The 15,536-nt window shown below is 44.2% G+C and overlaps 2 pseudogenes; both read left to right on the top strand.

Moving 5' to 3' along the window:
- Positions 1–9,781: 9,781 nt before the first annotated feature.
- Positions 9,782–9,899, top strand: LOC133150581 (5S ribosomal RNA; annotated as a pseudogene).
- A 405-nt stretch (positions 9,900–10,304) lies between these two features.
- On the top strand, positions 10,305–10,423 carry LOC133150592 (5S ribosomal RNA; annotated as a pseudogene).
- The last annotated feature ends 5,113 nt before the right edge of the window (positions 10,424–15,536 follow it).

The following is a 15,536-nucleotide window of genomic DNA, read 5'->3' as shown; positions in this document are numbered from 1 at the left end:
CTCTCTCTCTCTCTCTCTCTCTCTCATTATTGAAGTGGGTGAAACAGCAACGTGTACATATTTTGTTAAGTTAGACAAACTCATATTTTTTTTATGTTCATATGTGCGCAAATCTTCTCATTATTTTATATAAACATAACTGCTCAATCAGAACACGAATACAGCACACAGAATTTTGTAACCTTCCAATAGACATAGCCACACCTACACCCACACACCATCATCATCATCATCATCATCATCATCATCATCATCATCATCATCGGCGGTCACTCGTACTCGAGTATGACTGTCCTCCGTCTTGGTCCTTGTGGGTCTTCAGATGAACGTGGAGGCCGATCCTGGACCCGATTGTTCTTGTGCAGTGTGGGCAGGTGAAAGTAGTGGTGGTGGTGGGTTTGGGCCTGTTTGGTGGATGCTCTCTCCTTTCTGAGTCTGCGCTTGTCTTCTGCAGTATGGTGGAGGTCGTCGTTATAAAGTGCAGCACCCTCACGGACAAGGTTTCTCCATGCCAACCTATTTTTTGCCAAATCTTCCCAAGTTATAAGGTCTATGTGGAACCTTTTGATGTTTGTTTTGATGTTGTCCTTATACCTCATCTTCTGGCCTCCTGGGGCACGTTTTCCTTCAACAAGCTGGGATTAGAGAACTTATTTTGGAAGGTGGAGATCAGGCATGCGGACAACATGACCAGTCCATCTGAGCTGGTATTGAGCGATGGTGGGGGTGATGATGGGAATATCAGTCTCCTTCAGGACGCTGGTCTTAATGCGTCGATCCTTCCAACTGATCCTGATGATTTTTGGAGGCATCTCTGATGGTATATCTCCAGTGCCTGCTGTATGTGGTCCAAGCCTCTGACCCATACAGAAGAGTTCTCTGAGCTGCCGTTTGGTGCATAGACACAAACAACAGTCAGGACCCGTCCCCCCAGCCGAAGGCGGAGGGAGGCTACCCTCTCGTTTACCGGGGTGAACCCCAATGTGCAGGCGCCCAGCCGGGGGGCAATAAGTATACCCACACCTGCTCGACGCCTCTCACCGTGGGCAACTCCAGAGTGGAAGAGAGTCCAGCCCCTCTCGAGAGGGCTTGTACCGGAACCCAAACTGTGTGTGGAGGTAAGTCCGACTATGTCTAGTTTGAACTTTTCTGCCTCGCACACCAGCTTTCCTTTCCAAGATTCAAGAGTTTTTTATTCCATTGTTTGAGCGTGCCAAACAGGGAATTTGACTTCGGTAAATCACACCCTCTGTTCAACATTTAGGTGACTAACGACACTCAGGACGTGTGAAAAATGGCAAATATTCTCAAATATCCCCTGATTTTAAACTCCCAAAAGGGCAAGGAAAAAACTAAAAACTCCAGCTAGGGGAAATGAGAAACCTTAAGAGACCACAGTTGGGAAGGTCCCATATCCAGGATCACCAGGCTGCAATGGATGCAGAGAGGACACATAGTACAAACAGTGTAGACAAATTCAAAAAAGGTGTGGAGAGCAGGATGTTATTGCACAGTAATGACTCTGAGACTCTAAGAGTGCTGTGAGTTCATCAGCGCAACAGCCTGGGGGAAGAAGCTGTCTCTGTGTCTGCTGGTTTTGGCATTCCAGCCAGAGAGGTGACATTCCATGTCCCAAGAGCCAGCTTCTACAGCCGGCGATCAGACCGCCAAGGTCCCTGCCTTTGGCCGCTGCCCAGCTTACACTGCACCCGACCCCTTTGGCCCCTCCCACAGGTGGTGAGCCCATGGGAAGGGGAACCCACGTTTCCTTTTCGGGCTGTGCCCGGCCGGGCCCCATGTGCGAAGGCCCGGCAACCAGATGCTCGCCTTCGAGCCCCGCCTCCAGGCCTGGCTCCAGAGGGGGGCCCTGGTGACCCGCGTCCGGGCGGCCCTGGTGATCCGCGTCCGGGCGAGGGAAAACGAAATCCATTTATGTTTTTTTTCATAAGAGGCTTGTGTGAGCCGTGCTTTGTCTGGCCCCTCACCTAGGACCCGTTTGACAATGGGCTGTTAACAGCCGTACTGGAGGGATTGCTTTTTATGGCAGATAATCGTTCCCTATGCTCATCTCGAATAAAAATGCTTCTCTTTGTGCTCATCCGTAAAGAGACGCACATGGCTTCACACAAGCAACTCAGTCACAGGCCATTCCATTCTAACAATGGAAAATTTCTCAACCTTTTTGTCTGTTTGTGAAGCCTTTACAATGTCACAACTTATTATTACTGAAAAAAAAAATACGACAGTTTTGTTCCTTTATTTCAGCTTTTTCCGATGTTATTGATCTTGTGATAAATTTGGGGAAAAAAAATAAAAACATTGTGAAGGTAACTTTGAAGGCGTAGAAAACGAGCCGAACATTACAACATTCAGACTTTGTGAGCCGTGTTTATTAACTGACCAAAGTACATCCCGTGCGCATGACAGAAAAAGCCGGCAACAGTAAACGTTGCACTACAGATGCCCCCCCAGATTTCACATTAAAACCTGAGAAAAGAAAAAAATCGATGATCAACGGCGTGGGGGGCAAATCAAACGTCCAGTGCAGCTCCATTGAACGAGAGAAGGCAAAACCGCCTCCTCCGAACTCAGAAGCTAAGCAGGCTCTGTTAGGGTAGTGCTCACTCTAACTTATTTTGCAAGAACCACACTGGAGACAAGTTAGTCGTTTCAGACACCTGCAGGCGGAGAGTTCACTCATCGCTGTGCTTACAGCGATGGTCGAATGAAGTCTGACTCAGGCCTCATCAGGTGCCTATTTATTGAGAGTAACAGAGTGGCGTTGAAAGTGGGGGTGTGGGAACTGCTGATAAAAGCATAGCAGGGGGCCTTTTACGACGTTCTGCAAACACAGCAACTTTGATTGCTTCCTCTGCGTCTAGTCAATCAGTTGAAAAGCTCTTAGCACTTTGGTCAACTACTGTTGTCTAGACAGGACAAGCTAGTTAAATTATTACAGGTTGCATTCCAACATAATCATACGATGAAGATATTCTGCAAACCCTAACAGGCTCGGTGAGTACTTGGATGGGAGACCGCCTGGGAATACATTTATTATATATACATACGTATATATATATATATATATATATATTGCACTTCAATATTCAAAGCAGTTTTTTACAACACCGATCACGTATTGCATTCGGAAACTTTGGACGTTTTCAGTGGCTATTGTGTCTATAAAATGCAATACTTTGATCCCTGGTGGTTTACGGCCATACTATCCTGAGAATAACCGATCTCGACTGCTTGTCCGATCTTGGAACGAGAGAAGGCGGATCCGCCCCCTCCGAACTCAGAAGCTAAACTGGTTAGTACTTGGATGGGAGACCGCCTGGGAATACCAGGTGCTGTAAGCTTCTTTTTTTTTTTTTTTTTTTTTTTTTTTTTTTTTTTTGTACTTCAATATTTAAAACAATTTTTTCCAACAACGATCACGTATTGTGTTAGGGTGGTGCTCACTCTAACTTATTTTGCAAGAACCACACTGGAGTCAAGCAAGTCATTTCCAACACCTGCAGGCGGAGAGTCCATTCATAGCTGTGCTTACAGCGATGGTCGAATGGAGGTCTGACTCAGGCCTCGTCAGGTGCTTATTTATTGAGAGAAACAGAGTGGGGTTGAAAGTGGGGGTGTGGGAACACACAGGATAGGGTGAAGACGCTCCCCTGCTGATCAAAGCATAGCAGGGGGCCTTTTACGACTTTCTGTAAACAAAGCAACTTTGATTGCTTCCTCTGCAGCTAGTCAAAAAGTTGAAAGGATCTTAGCACTTTGGTCTACTACTTTTGTTAAGACAAGACAAGCTGGTTAAATTATTACAGGTTACATTCCAACATAGTCATACGATAAAGATATTCTGCAAACCCTAACATATCCCTCCTGTTTTATCATATGATTATGTCAACCTCGATCAGACAAACATAAGTAAGAAAATACAATGAAAGCAATAACTTCCAGTGAAGATGAGGTTTTTCCTCAATACTCCAGTCCAAATTGTGTGTGTAATTTAAAAACCTGCGGCCAGATTAAATGCAGGAAAAGAGTTACACGGTCCCTCTGCCTTAGGCATCCAGAAAGCTATCAATAATAACAGTTCAATACAAAAATTCCTCGTGATTGTTCAGCCGTTGGGGGCTTGGCACGCCCACTGGTGGAGGGTGAGCACGATTCTCACCCCCTTCGCAGCTCTGCTCCGTCCGGGGAGAACTTGGAAACATCTGCTGCGCGGTCGTTGTCTTCAGTGGCTCAGGGTGGACTACCTGGCCACCAAGGGGGAAGAGGATTATTCTGCCTCTGTATGAACTGGGGGCGGGGACTGTCGATGGCTGATCTGGTTCCTTGCAGGAACCCTTCACTGGGACAGATGATACCACGAATCTCCTTTGTCGGCCAGCCGGACGGCATGTGAGATGCGCGCCACCAATTTATAGGGTCCAGTCGACACAGGCTCCATCCCCCTCCTTCTTGGGACCTTCAGCCAGAACGTTGGGGTGATCTGGACCCCGGTCTTTGCTTCCGTATCCGCAGTAGTTTGCTGACCAAATCCCGATCTGGATCCGCCACCGAAAGAACAGCACCGCGTCCGGAAAACTGCAAAAAACAGCACCTTTTCTGCAACCTTTGCATTAGTCATTTGAGATGTTTCTTCTGCTCCTCTCATCACTGTTTTGGTTGCCCTGGTTACAGAGGCGTTGCTACACCAAAGGGAGGGAAGATTGTGTCTGTAGCAACGTTGATTAGGTAAGGAATGTAGTGTGGTGTGAACTAGCACTTCATTGTCGGCCCGTGACCCCCGCAGAGTTTGTCCATCTGTTCTTCTCCAGTTGTTGGCCGAGTCGTCCGCGAGTGAGATCAGATAACTTCAATTGCTGCTTTCCTGTGGAACAATGCAACTAGACCTTTGCTAGACTTTATCTACTTAGTAAATTAACACGCAATAACAATGAGTAACTTGTCCTAAACACTAAAACAAATGTTAAGTAAATGTAAGGTAACTGGTATGCAGTTCCTTAAACAAACATTGAGTAAATATAGGATAACTTGTACGCAACTACTTCAAACTGTGTTAAACACTTAACAAAGAAAAACAGTTCTGATCAACAACAATCTATGAACCAAACCTACAGTTAACTAAAAGGAATGGAGTTCCTTTCAACCAAATAAGAACATCTCGCCTATGCAAATAAGCTCTGCTCATTGTTAGTGAAGGCCTCTTACAGGGATCAAAAGGCATCCCTGTCACTAAAGAGGAAGAACGAAGATAAAAGGAAAGCCATAAACTCGTAAAGACAAGGCCTACAGGTCTGGCAGGCCAAGGCTTCACTTAAATTATTCCAACATTTCCCTCCTGTTTATCACACATCTGCTCAATTTTTACATTACCAAAAACAACCACTTCTCTTGATGTTCAGTTGTCGGATCACAAGTATGAGCACAAATTTTCCACCGAAAAGGATCAATGTTGCGACATCATCATTCGGAAACACACAGATCTGGGAAAAAGTCTGTAAACTCAAGTGCGAAAATTGCATCATCATCATCGTTATCATCAACATGCTGCCGTTCAGACATTAGGCATACCCGGGCCATCTCGTCTTCCATGGGCGATATTGCTGTAGTGATGAGACGGTTAAACAGAGCACGGAGACACGGAATACAACAACATCCACACAAGATGAGTATAGCAGTAATTGAGGACACAAGGGCTTTATACTTCCCAAAAGCAGTCATCCACTTGTTGTGCTCTTTCATCCTCGTGTTGAGGGATTGCAAGCTTGCAATCACCTTCGTCAGGCTCCCATCAGGGGCAGTGTCATTCTGGATGAAGGTGCAGCATTGTTCCCTGAACATTGCGCAGACCCTTCCTTTCCCAGACAACAACATAACAAGAGCATTGCGGTTCTGGATTGACATTAGGGAAGGCGTGGCTAGCTGTTCGTGCACTGCCTCAAGTCCCGCTTGTGTCCGTTTGCCCAATTTCTGCATGCTGCAATGGATGTAATTTATCCTGTCAACGTTCTTGTTCATCGTCTACCAGCAGCAAATGGAGGACTCCCATTCTGCTTCAATTTGGTCAATTAATTCTTATTAATCAGGAACTCCTCTGGGGACTCTAATTGCATCAATTTCAGTCAGATCATCGCCGCCTCTCAAATTTAAAGATATTATGTTTTTGTTTTTTCCAGCTTTTTCCCAGATCTTGGCATGTCGGTACATATACAATTTTGGTTGACTACATTCTCTAAAAGCAATTATTTTATTTTTTTTCTTTCTTTTTTTCAATGGATATTATATAGAACACTCTGTCGCACATTTCACAATCAGTAGACGTGACAGATTTCACACACTCTTTTATCAATGGCAACGGTACAACATAAAGAATCAGCCGTAAACCCATACACATGACATTCATTATTTTTCCTGTCTTTGCAGCTTGTTTTGCCATTAGCAATCAATTGTTTATTTTACCAGTTACTCTTATAGTGACCTAAAACAAACTATCCACATTCATTTTAGAGATAGTGATTCCATCCTTTAACATCTACAGCAGTCGTTGACAAAGTATTATTTCTTTACATAACGTTTTTGCCACTGTTAAGGCATTCAGTGTTTATTTTGAAGCCAATTCAATCCATTTTTAGAATGCATCTATTATGACCAGGCATTATAACCCTGCGGATTGTGTTAAGCACATGTTAAACAAGCTCTACAATTTTTTTTTTATAAATGTTTTGATAATGAATCAAATTCATATGTTGTATAAAGCTGACTGAACTGCCCTTCCATCCCCCCTGTTGAGCCAGGTGTCAACGGCACGTGACAACACCATGGCTCAATACAGCTGCCCATTTGTATCGTTTCCTTTCCTTTCTCAACGTAACAACCCAATCCACCAATCGAATAAAAAAAATGAAATAAAAATAAGAAATAACTGCTGGTAAAGTAATATAATAGTTAACTGTTGTAGTCTCTTATTTTTAACTAACTCAATCGCTCTCTTAATCTCAAATTTTAAATATAGCTTTGAAATGTCGGTATTACATAATTGTACATCATCCAATTCCAGAAAGCAAGTTCTTTTCATCCCTCAAATTTTGTCTAACCAAGGCTAGGCATTAAAGGAGCATGGACCAGTTTCTGCCCATAAACAAATTGCTCGCTTTTTTATTTTTCCTTCCTATCTTAACAAAATCGTTTTTGTTTTACGGTGCAAATCAGATAGACTACAGATAAATAAATTCTTTAGTGCACCTATATTAGCCATTTTCATCCTTTTAACACATAACACAACACACAGACAACACAAAAACAGCAGAGACACAGCTCACAAACAATACCAACAAACAACGCTGCGCAAACGCCATCCTCTATTTTTTTGACGTTTTGGTCGTACTTTTTCTTTTTTCTTTCCTCAGTGCCTTTTATCCTTCTTGCAACTATTGTCACACCTTCCCTAGGCATCACCCTGCTTCAATATCACTTGCCACCACGCACTCAGCACACCCCTGGAGTGGGTACGACCCCACTCCGCGCGCAGCCACAGCAAGGGAAGCAAGAGGGGGGGGGGGCGGCATTTTCATACTGATTTATCCCAGCCTGGCCAGTACTGGGACAACCAATGCCGTCGTCCCCCACTCCCCGCCAACCCAGCAAACAGCTACCCGCAGAGTCCAGAGCCCCACACCTACATCAGTCTCCCCCACAATCAAATTAAAATATCAATCACGACAGGAGCCGGCTCCTACACCCTTTTCACACCACAATACCACACTCCCCCCTCCACAGTCCAGTCTGTGGAGACAATGGAAGGCAGGAAGGCACAGGTGAGACACTGGAGGAGCAATCTCCAGCAGTCCTCCTACTAACCAATTACAACAAACAACAAAAGCCCAAATCACTTATGTCTGTTTGGGAAGTTCACAACAGCCAAACGTTACAAATGACAAACCACAAGACGCAGGTCTTGGAACCACATCAACGACCGCCAAACGCAAATGCCGGGTCAAGGACTGTTCTTCGTCAGTTCTTTGCAACTCTTGTCAAAAGCAACCTTTATTTTTCTTTCGTTTGTATTTGTTTCTTTTTTCTTCTTTCCTTTCTAGCATCTAACTTACTCAAAATCAGTCTTCCTTCAAAGTAGCTCAACTACTTGTCCATAGCAGTCTCCAACAACTTCAACCATTCAACCTGTATTTCCCCTTCAGTCGGGCATTCAGTCATCAATGCTCATTCGCATCTCACACACAGCCTCCAAAAAGGAGTCTTTCTATCACATTGGTCCCAATTCATCCAAGCTCTCCACACAACATTCATATACCATTTCCAACTCAAGGTTCCTGATAGAACAGTCCACCAATCCCAAAAAAACTCAACACACAAAAAAACTGCTTGCAAATTCATCAGAATTTTCTCCTTGTTTTCAAGATCATTACCATCATCCAGATGAAATACATCAGAACATATGCCTTTCTCAATCGTCACAACGCAAGCAGTGCCTGCTTCCACCAAGTGTTTCCTCACCCAGTTGCCTAAGTCGGGGGGTGAAACAGTGAGGAGCACATTTCTAAGATGTTGCTGATAAGCACTCTCAGCTGCATCATCGAATGGGATGCCACTGTGCACCCAGAATTCTTTTCCAAATCTTAATTGAATGGTGGTCTCATCACTTTTTATCTTTCCATTTTTTGTCTCTTGAATTTGTTCTCGTCTCTCTTGTGAAGCTTTCAACCACATTCTAGCACAATTCAACTCTCTCTCTTTCCTTTTCTTTTTCTGTCCCTTTGTCGTCCTATCTACACTCTCCTCCAAAACATCAACTTATCCTACCAGCCACAAAAATTCCAGCGCTTTTTATTTTTAGGCCTATCCAAGATGGGTGTAAAACCCTCCAACACAGCTTGGAAGAACGGACAAAAAAAGAATCTACGCCCTTCTTCAATTAAGAAAAAGAAGCTCTGTTTTTTCTTAGCCCGTTCCTTCCACTGGGACTTGAACCCAAGCTGTTCTTTGGCCGGAAAAACGTACAAAGAAAAATCTACACTCTTCTTTGACTAACAAAAAAGAAGCTCCGTGTTTCTTAGCACGTTCCTTCCACTGGGAATCTAACCCAAGCCAGATCCCTCAGACAAAGAAGAATCTACGCAGCGAAGAAATTCTCTTCCCAGGACTTTCTTTTCCAGGTCCCCCTAAAGGACGCTGGCTTGTCGACAATGCAGCACGTCCTCCTCCGTCAGCCAGATGGCGGGTTTGAGGGTCCCGGGTTTCGGCACCAAAATGTTAGGGTGGTGCTCACTCTAACTTATTTTGCAAGAACCACACTGGAGTCTAGCAAGACATTTCAAACACCTGCAGGCGGAGAGTCCATTCATAGCTGTGCTTACAGCGATGGTCGAATGAAGGTCTGACTCAGGCCTCGTCAGGTGCTTATTTTTTGAGAGAAACAGAGTGGGGTTGAAAGTGGGGGTGTGGGAACACACAGGATAGGGTGAAGACGCTCCCCTGCTGATCAAAGCATAGAAGGGGGCCTTTTACGACTTTCTGTAAACAAAGCAACTTTGATTGCTTCCTCTGCAGCTAGTCAATAAGTTGAAAAGATCTTAGCACTTTGGTCTACTACTTTTGTTAAGATAAGACAAGCTGGTTAAATTATTACAGGTTACATTCCAACATAATCATATGATAAAGATATTCTGCAAACCCTAACATATTGCATTTGGAAACTGCACGTTTTCAGGGGCTATTGTGTCTATAAAATGCAATACTTCGATCCCGGGCGGCTTACGGCCATACTACCCTGAGAATAACCGATCTTATCCAAACTTGGAAGCTAAGCAGGGTCGGGCCTGGTTAGTATTGGATGGGTGACCACCTGGGAATACCAGGTGCTGTAAGCTTCTTTTTTTTTTGCACTTCAATCTTTAAAGCAATTTTTTACAACACCGATCACGTATGGCATTCGGAACCTTTGCACATTTTCGGGGACGATTGTGTCTATAAAATGCAAAACTTTTATACCTATGAAGGCTTGCGGCCATACTACCCTGAGAACGCCCTGTTGTGTCTGACCTTTGAAGCTAAGCAAGGTTGGGCCTCCTTAGTTCTTGGACGGGAGACTGCCAGGGAATACCAGGTGCTGCTGCCATTTTTCTTCTCTTCTTTTCTTTCTTTTTTTATTTTTTTGCACTTCAATCGTTAAAGCAATTTTTTACAACACTGATCACGTATGGCATTCGGAAGCTTTGCATGGGATTTCATGGACGATTATGTCTATGAAATGCAAAACCTTGACACCTATGACGGCTTACGGTTATATTACCCTGAGAGCGACTGATCTTGTCCGATCCTGGAAGCCAAGCAAGGTCGGGCCTGGTTAGTACTTGGATGGGAGACAGCCTGGGAATACCAGGTGCTGTAAGCCAAGGCTGTGGACTCGGACTCTGTGACTCGGTCGTTTTTGCCAGACTCTGTGCTGATTTTGACCGAGTCCAGCGAGTCCGACAATTAAAAAAAAAATACGTTCAATTTTATTTTCATCATGCTGCTGAGAATGCGCGTAGGAATACTGTCCAGAGCCCTGCTTGCTTGTTATGAAGATAAATTTTGTTGTTGCGTGCGCGCCCGCGCCTGCCTGCCTGCGTGCGTGCACGTACAAGACCCACAAAGCCCCGCGCGCAGCCAAGAACCCGGGAGCAGCGAGAGAATAATGTTTTGCCTCTAGATTTGGGGGGGAAACGGAACGTAAGTTACGATCAATGCGGCCACGTTGAGTTGCACTTAGGCTAATGTTTACATTATGTACCAATGTCAAGGACGATTATGTCACCCAGCTTATATCATTGATGTGTTTCGATAGTTGTGGGGTCGTCACTAATTATTTGTGTTTAGATAAATGTCTGAGCTATAATGGTGTAATTAATTATTAAAACTTGAAAGTATCTGTTGATTGTATTCGTTTATATGTTTAATAAAGACAAAGCCATCACAAAACTGTTGTAATTATTTAGATTTTGATCTAAATTAGCCTTGAATAAAGACTAAGCAGTCACATGAATTAACAGAAAAAATGGACAGCCGGACTCGGACTCGTGGTCAAGAGGTGCAAAAATCCGACCGAGTCCACAGCCATGGTATGCATATATACTATATAACCCAGCTTGCCCGGCCGTGCCTTCCATTCTTCTGGCGAGTGTTCGGTCGCTGGACATCAACATGGTTTACTTTCGCCTGCTGAGATCTACGAACCGGACAGTGCGTAACTGCTGTGTGCTCGTGTTCACTGGGACTTGGTTGACCGTCATCATTCCGGACTCTGCTGTGCATCTGGAGCGGCTAGCGTGCTATCGGGCGGACCGGGCCATTGTACGAGGGGGAAAGTCGCAAGGAGGTGGGATGTGCGTCTACATCCGTGACGGATGGTGCCGGGACTCTGTGGTGGTATGCGAGCACTGCTCGCCACTGGCGGAGTTTGTGATCTCCAGGCTGTTAGGGTCCTGAACTCTCTCCCCCCTTCTGCGTGGCGTCCCGAACTTTTGCGCTTTGTTCTGACTGTCTGCTGTAAACTCTTGTGTTATTTGTTTGTTTATTATTTATTCATCACTCTTATTGTTCATTGTTTGTGCCTTCTTGTTTTTATTTTGGGTTGTTCACTTGTATGTTTATCGTGTACTGTGTCTCGTCACCGTGGGATAGGGGAAACGTAATTTTGATTTTTGTGTCTTGGCATGAAGAGTTTGACAATAAAGCAGACTTTGACTTTGACTTTGATACTCGGCATGTGTAATGTAATGCAGTGACAGGTGTTCAGCCAATGATTGGATGTATATTTTAATTTTAGTTTAATTACGCTATGCAGCAAATCATAGCATTCAGCTAAGGTGATCAGGGAGTCAGGCAGGAAACTATTTGGTGTGTTTTCTGGAAGGAAAGTCAATAAGGAGAAGTGCAGGTGCATGAGTGCATACGTGGCAAGAGGTTAGCTAAGAGGAAGTGGGACATCAAGAAGACTGAAGAGAGTAAAGAGAGATACAGAGAAATGCGGCGTAAGGTGTCAAATCTGCACTTATTATATTTAAGCGACCGGCTTCTGTTGGGTTCACAACATTTATCTGAACAGAATCTCACAGAGGCGGGATATGTCTTCGATGGCCAGCGACTTCTGCAGAAGGGCACACCCCAGCCACACAGCGAGTGTGGCTGAGATCCGCGCCTTCCCTCAGTTTGGTCGTGCCTTTTATTGAGGAACAAACAATGGGGCAAGTGTACATGAATGCATAGCTTCTTTAGACAGGAAGGACATTCCACAGCACAACAGGATACTATCTCGGACTGAAGCGGTATGGTCGGCACGTGACTTTAGCTAGACAAATGGGACGGTTACCCCTGTGGCGGTCTCATGATCTCCACTTAAATAGGACGTTTGTCTGCTTCAGCTATCGCATGACAACCTCATGTCCTGTTTATGGATAGCTAACAATGGGGCTTATTGTATAGCGCGACTCGTGACTTCAGACATAAGTTCCTTAGCCAGCCATATGCTCCCAAGTCAACATCACGAGGTCAAAATGTCACATCCTGTAGAACAGGGGTGTCAAACTCCTTTCCTCGGGGGCCGAATCCCTACATGTTTTCCAAGTTTCCCTCGTTAAACACACCTGATTCAATCAATCAGGCTCCTGCTGAAAGTGAGGACGAACGAAATCGATGGATTTAATGACTTGGATTGACACAGATGGTTTTATTAACATTTTATTTATGTAATAGTTATTTGAGAAACTCTGACTCTCAGTTCTTCGTTTGTGTTTATGTCACGTTAGCATACCTATCGCTTAGTCGGTTGTTGCTCGTTTCATGTCTGTTCTTGGTGTTAGATTTTGTCGAATAAATTTCCCCCAAAATGCGACTTATACTCCGGAGCGACATATATGTTTTTTTCCCGTTATTGTGCATTTTATGGCTAATGCGACCTATATTCTGGAGCGACTCTTAGTCCGAAAAATACGGTAACTACAACCAAGTCAAATTACCAAGTGAATTTAACTCTGACCATGAACGGATTTAAAAGCGGATCAAAAGCAATAGTTAGTCCCCCAAAACCTGGCCTAAAATATTGAAATATGAATTAATTATAAACGAATCGAATTGTCAAATCAAAATCAAATAATCGATAGCATATCACATACAAATTAACCCAAAATGATTTAAATGATTATACAAAGTCACATTTATTGAAGAAAGTATGAAATAGAATTACAAATCTTAATTCTTTCAGTAACTTAAACAATTCCACTCACTGATTCTCATACAAATAACATCACTCAGTCATGGAGTCCTTTTGATTGTAAAGCACGAAACAGTAAAGTAGGTAAAGGTAACTACAAGTAGTATGCTCTTTTGGTAGAATTAAAGTCAACTGATCATTTCGCTTTCATTCCTAAAGTTCAAGTTTCGAGAAATAGGTTGGCCTTAAGGGCACCGGCGATCGCCCACAATGGCTATCCTCCCCCTGGCTCAATCACAGAAAAACTCACAGAGAACTCACATGGACAGAAACCACGTACATGATCGGGGACGAGACGTGACATACTAGCATTACCTCATTAGTATCTATACAATCCATAGCATAGGATTGCACAATCTCATCTGATCTGTGAGGGTTGCGCGATTGAGAAGATTTTCTCCTGCCTTTCTTCTGGGAACCACTGCTGGTCTCAGCGATCTTGCTTCTGATTCTCTGTTAGGGTGGTGCTCACTCTAACTTATTTTGCAAGAACCACACAGGAGTCAAGCAAGTCATTTTAGACACCTGCAGGCGGAGAGTTCACTCGTCGCTGTGCTTACAGCGATGGTCGAATGAAGTCTGACTCAGGCCTCGTCAGGTGCTTATTTATTGAGAGAAACAGAGTGGGGTTGAAAGTGGGGGTGTGGGAACACACAGGTTAGGGTGGAGACCGGTCCCCTGCTGATCAAAGCATAGCAGGGGGCCTTTTACGACTTTCTGTAAACAAAGCAACTTTGATTGCTTCCTCTGCGTCTGGTCAATCAGTTGAAAAGAACTTAGCACTTTGGTCAACTACTTTTGTCTAGACAGGACAAACTAGTTAAATTATTACAGGTTATATTCCAACATAATCATACGATGAAGATATTCTGCAAACCCTAACATATCCCTCCTGTTTTATCATATGATTATGTCAACCTCGATCAATCAAACATAAGTAAGAAAATACAATGAAAGCAATAACTTCCAGTGAAGATGAGGTTTTTCCTCAATACTCCAGTCCAAATTGTGTGTGTAATTTAAAAAACCTGCGGCCAGATTAAATGCAGGAAAAGAGTTACACGGTCCCTCTGCCTTAGGCGACCAGAATGTTATCAATCAGGATAAAAATTGCTCGCGATTGTTCAGCCGTTCGGGGCTTGGCACGCCCACTGGTGGAGGGTGAGCACGATTCTCACCCCCTTCGCAGATCTGCTCCGCCCGGGGAGAACTTGGGAATGTCTGCTGCGTGGTCGTTGTCTTCAGTGGCTCAGGGTGGACACCAAGGGGGAAGAGGATTATTCTGCCTCTGTATGAACTGGGGCGGGGACTGTCGATGGCTGATCTGGTTCCTTGCAGGAACCCTTCACTGTGGCGCACTGGGACAGATGATACCACAAATCTCCTTTGCCGGCCAGCCGGACGGCATGTGAGATGCGCTCCACCAATTTATAGGGTCCAGTCGACGCAGGCCCCGTCCCCCACCTTCTTGGGACCTTCAGCCAGAACGTTGGGGTGATCTGGACCTCGGGCTTTGCTTCCGTATCCGCAGTAGTTTGCTGACCAAATCCCGATCTGGATCCGCCACCGAAAGAACAGCAGCACGTCCGGAAAACAGCAAAAAACAGCACCTTTTCTGCAACCTTTGCATTAGTCATTTGAGATGTTTCTTCTGCTCTTTTTATCACTGTTTTGGTTGCCCTGGTTACAGAGGCGTTGCTACACCAAAGGGAGGGAAGATTGTGTCTGTAGCAACGTTGATTAGCTAAGGAATGTAGTGTGGTGTGAACTAGCACTTCATTGTCGGCCCGTGACCTCCGCAGAGTTTGTCCATCTGTTCTTCTCCAGTTGTTGGCTGAGTCGTCCGCGAGTGAGATCAGATAACTTCAATTGCCGCTTTCCTGTGGAACAATCCAACTAGACCTTTGCTAGACTTTATCTACTTAGTAAATTAACACTCAATAACAATAAGTAACTTGTCCTAAACACTAAAACAAATGTTAAGTAAATGTAAGGTAACTGGTATGCAGTTCCTTAAACAACATTGAGTAAATATAACTTGTACGCAACTACTTCAAACTGTGTTTAACACTTAACAAAGAAAAGTAGTTCTGATCAACAACAATCTATGAACCAAACCTACAGTTAACTAAAAGGAATGGAGTTTCTTTCAACCAAATAAGAACATTTTGCCTATGCAAATAAGCTCTGCTCATTGTTAGTGAAGGCCTCTTACAGGAACAAAAACACACAGCTAAGATAAGGACAGGAAGGA

The sequence above is a fragment of the Syngnathus typhle genome, linkage group LG2, assembly GCF_033458585.1.
Source record: "Syngnathus typhle isolate RoL2023-S1 ecotype Sweden linkage group LG2, RoL_Styp_1.0, whole genome shotgun sequence".
NCBI lineage: Eukaryota > Metazoa > Chordata > Actinopteri > Syngnathiformes > Syngnathidae > Syngnathus > Syngnathus typhle.
This window is presented reverse-complemented; position numbering and strand designations above follow the sequence as displayed.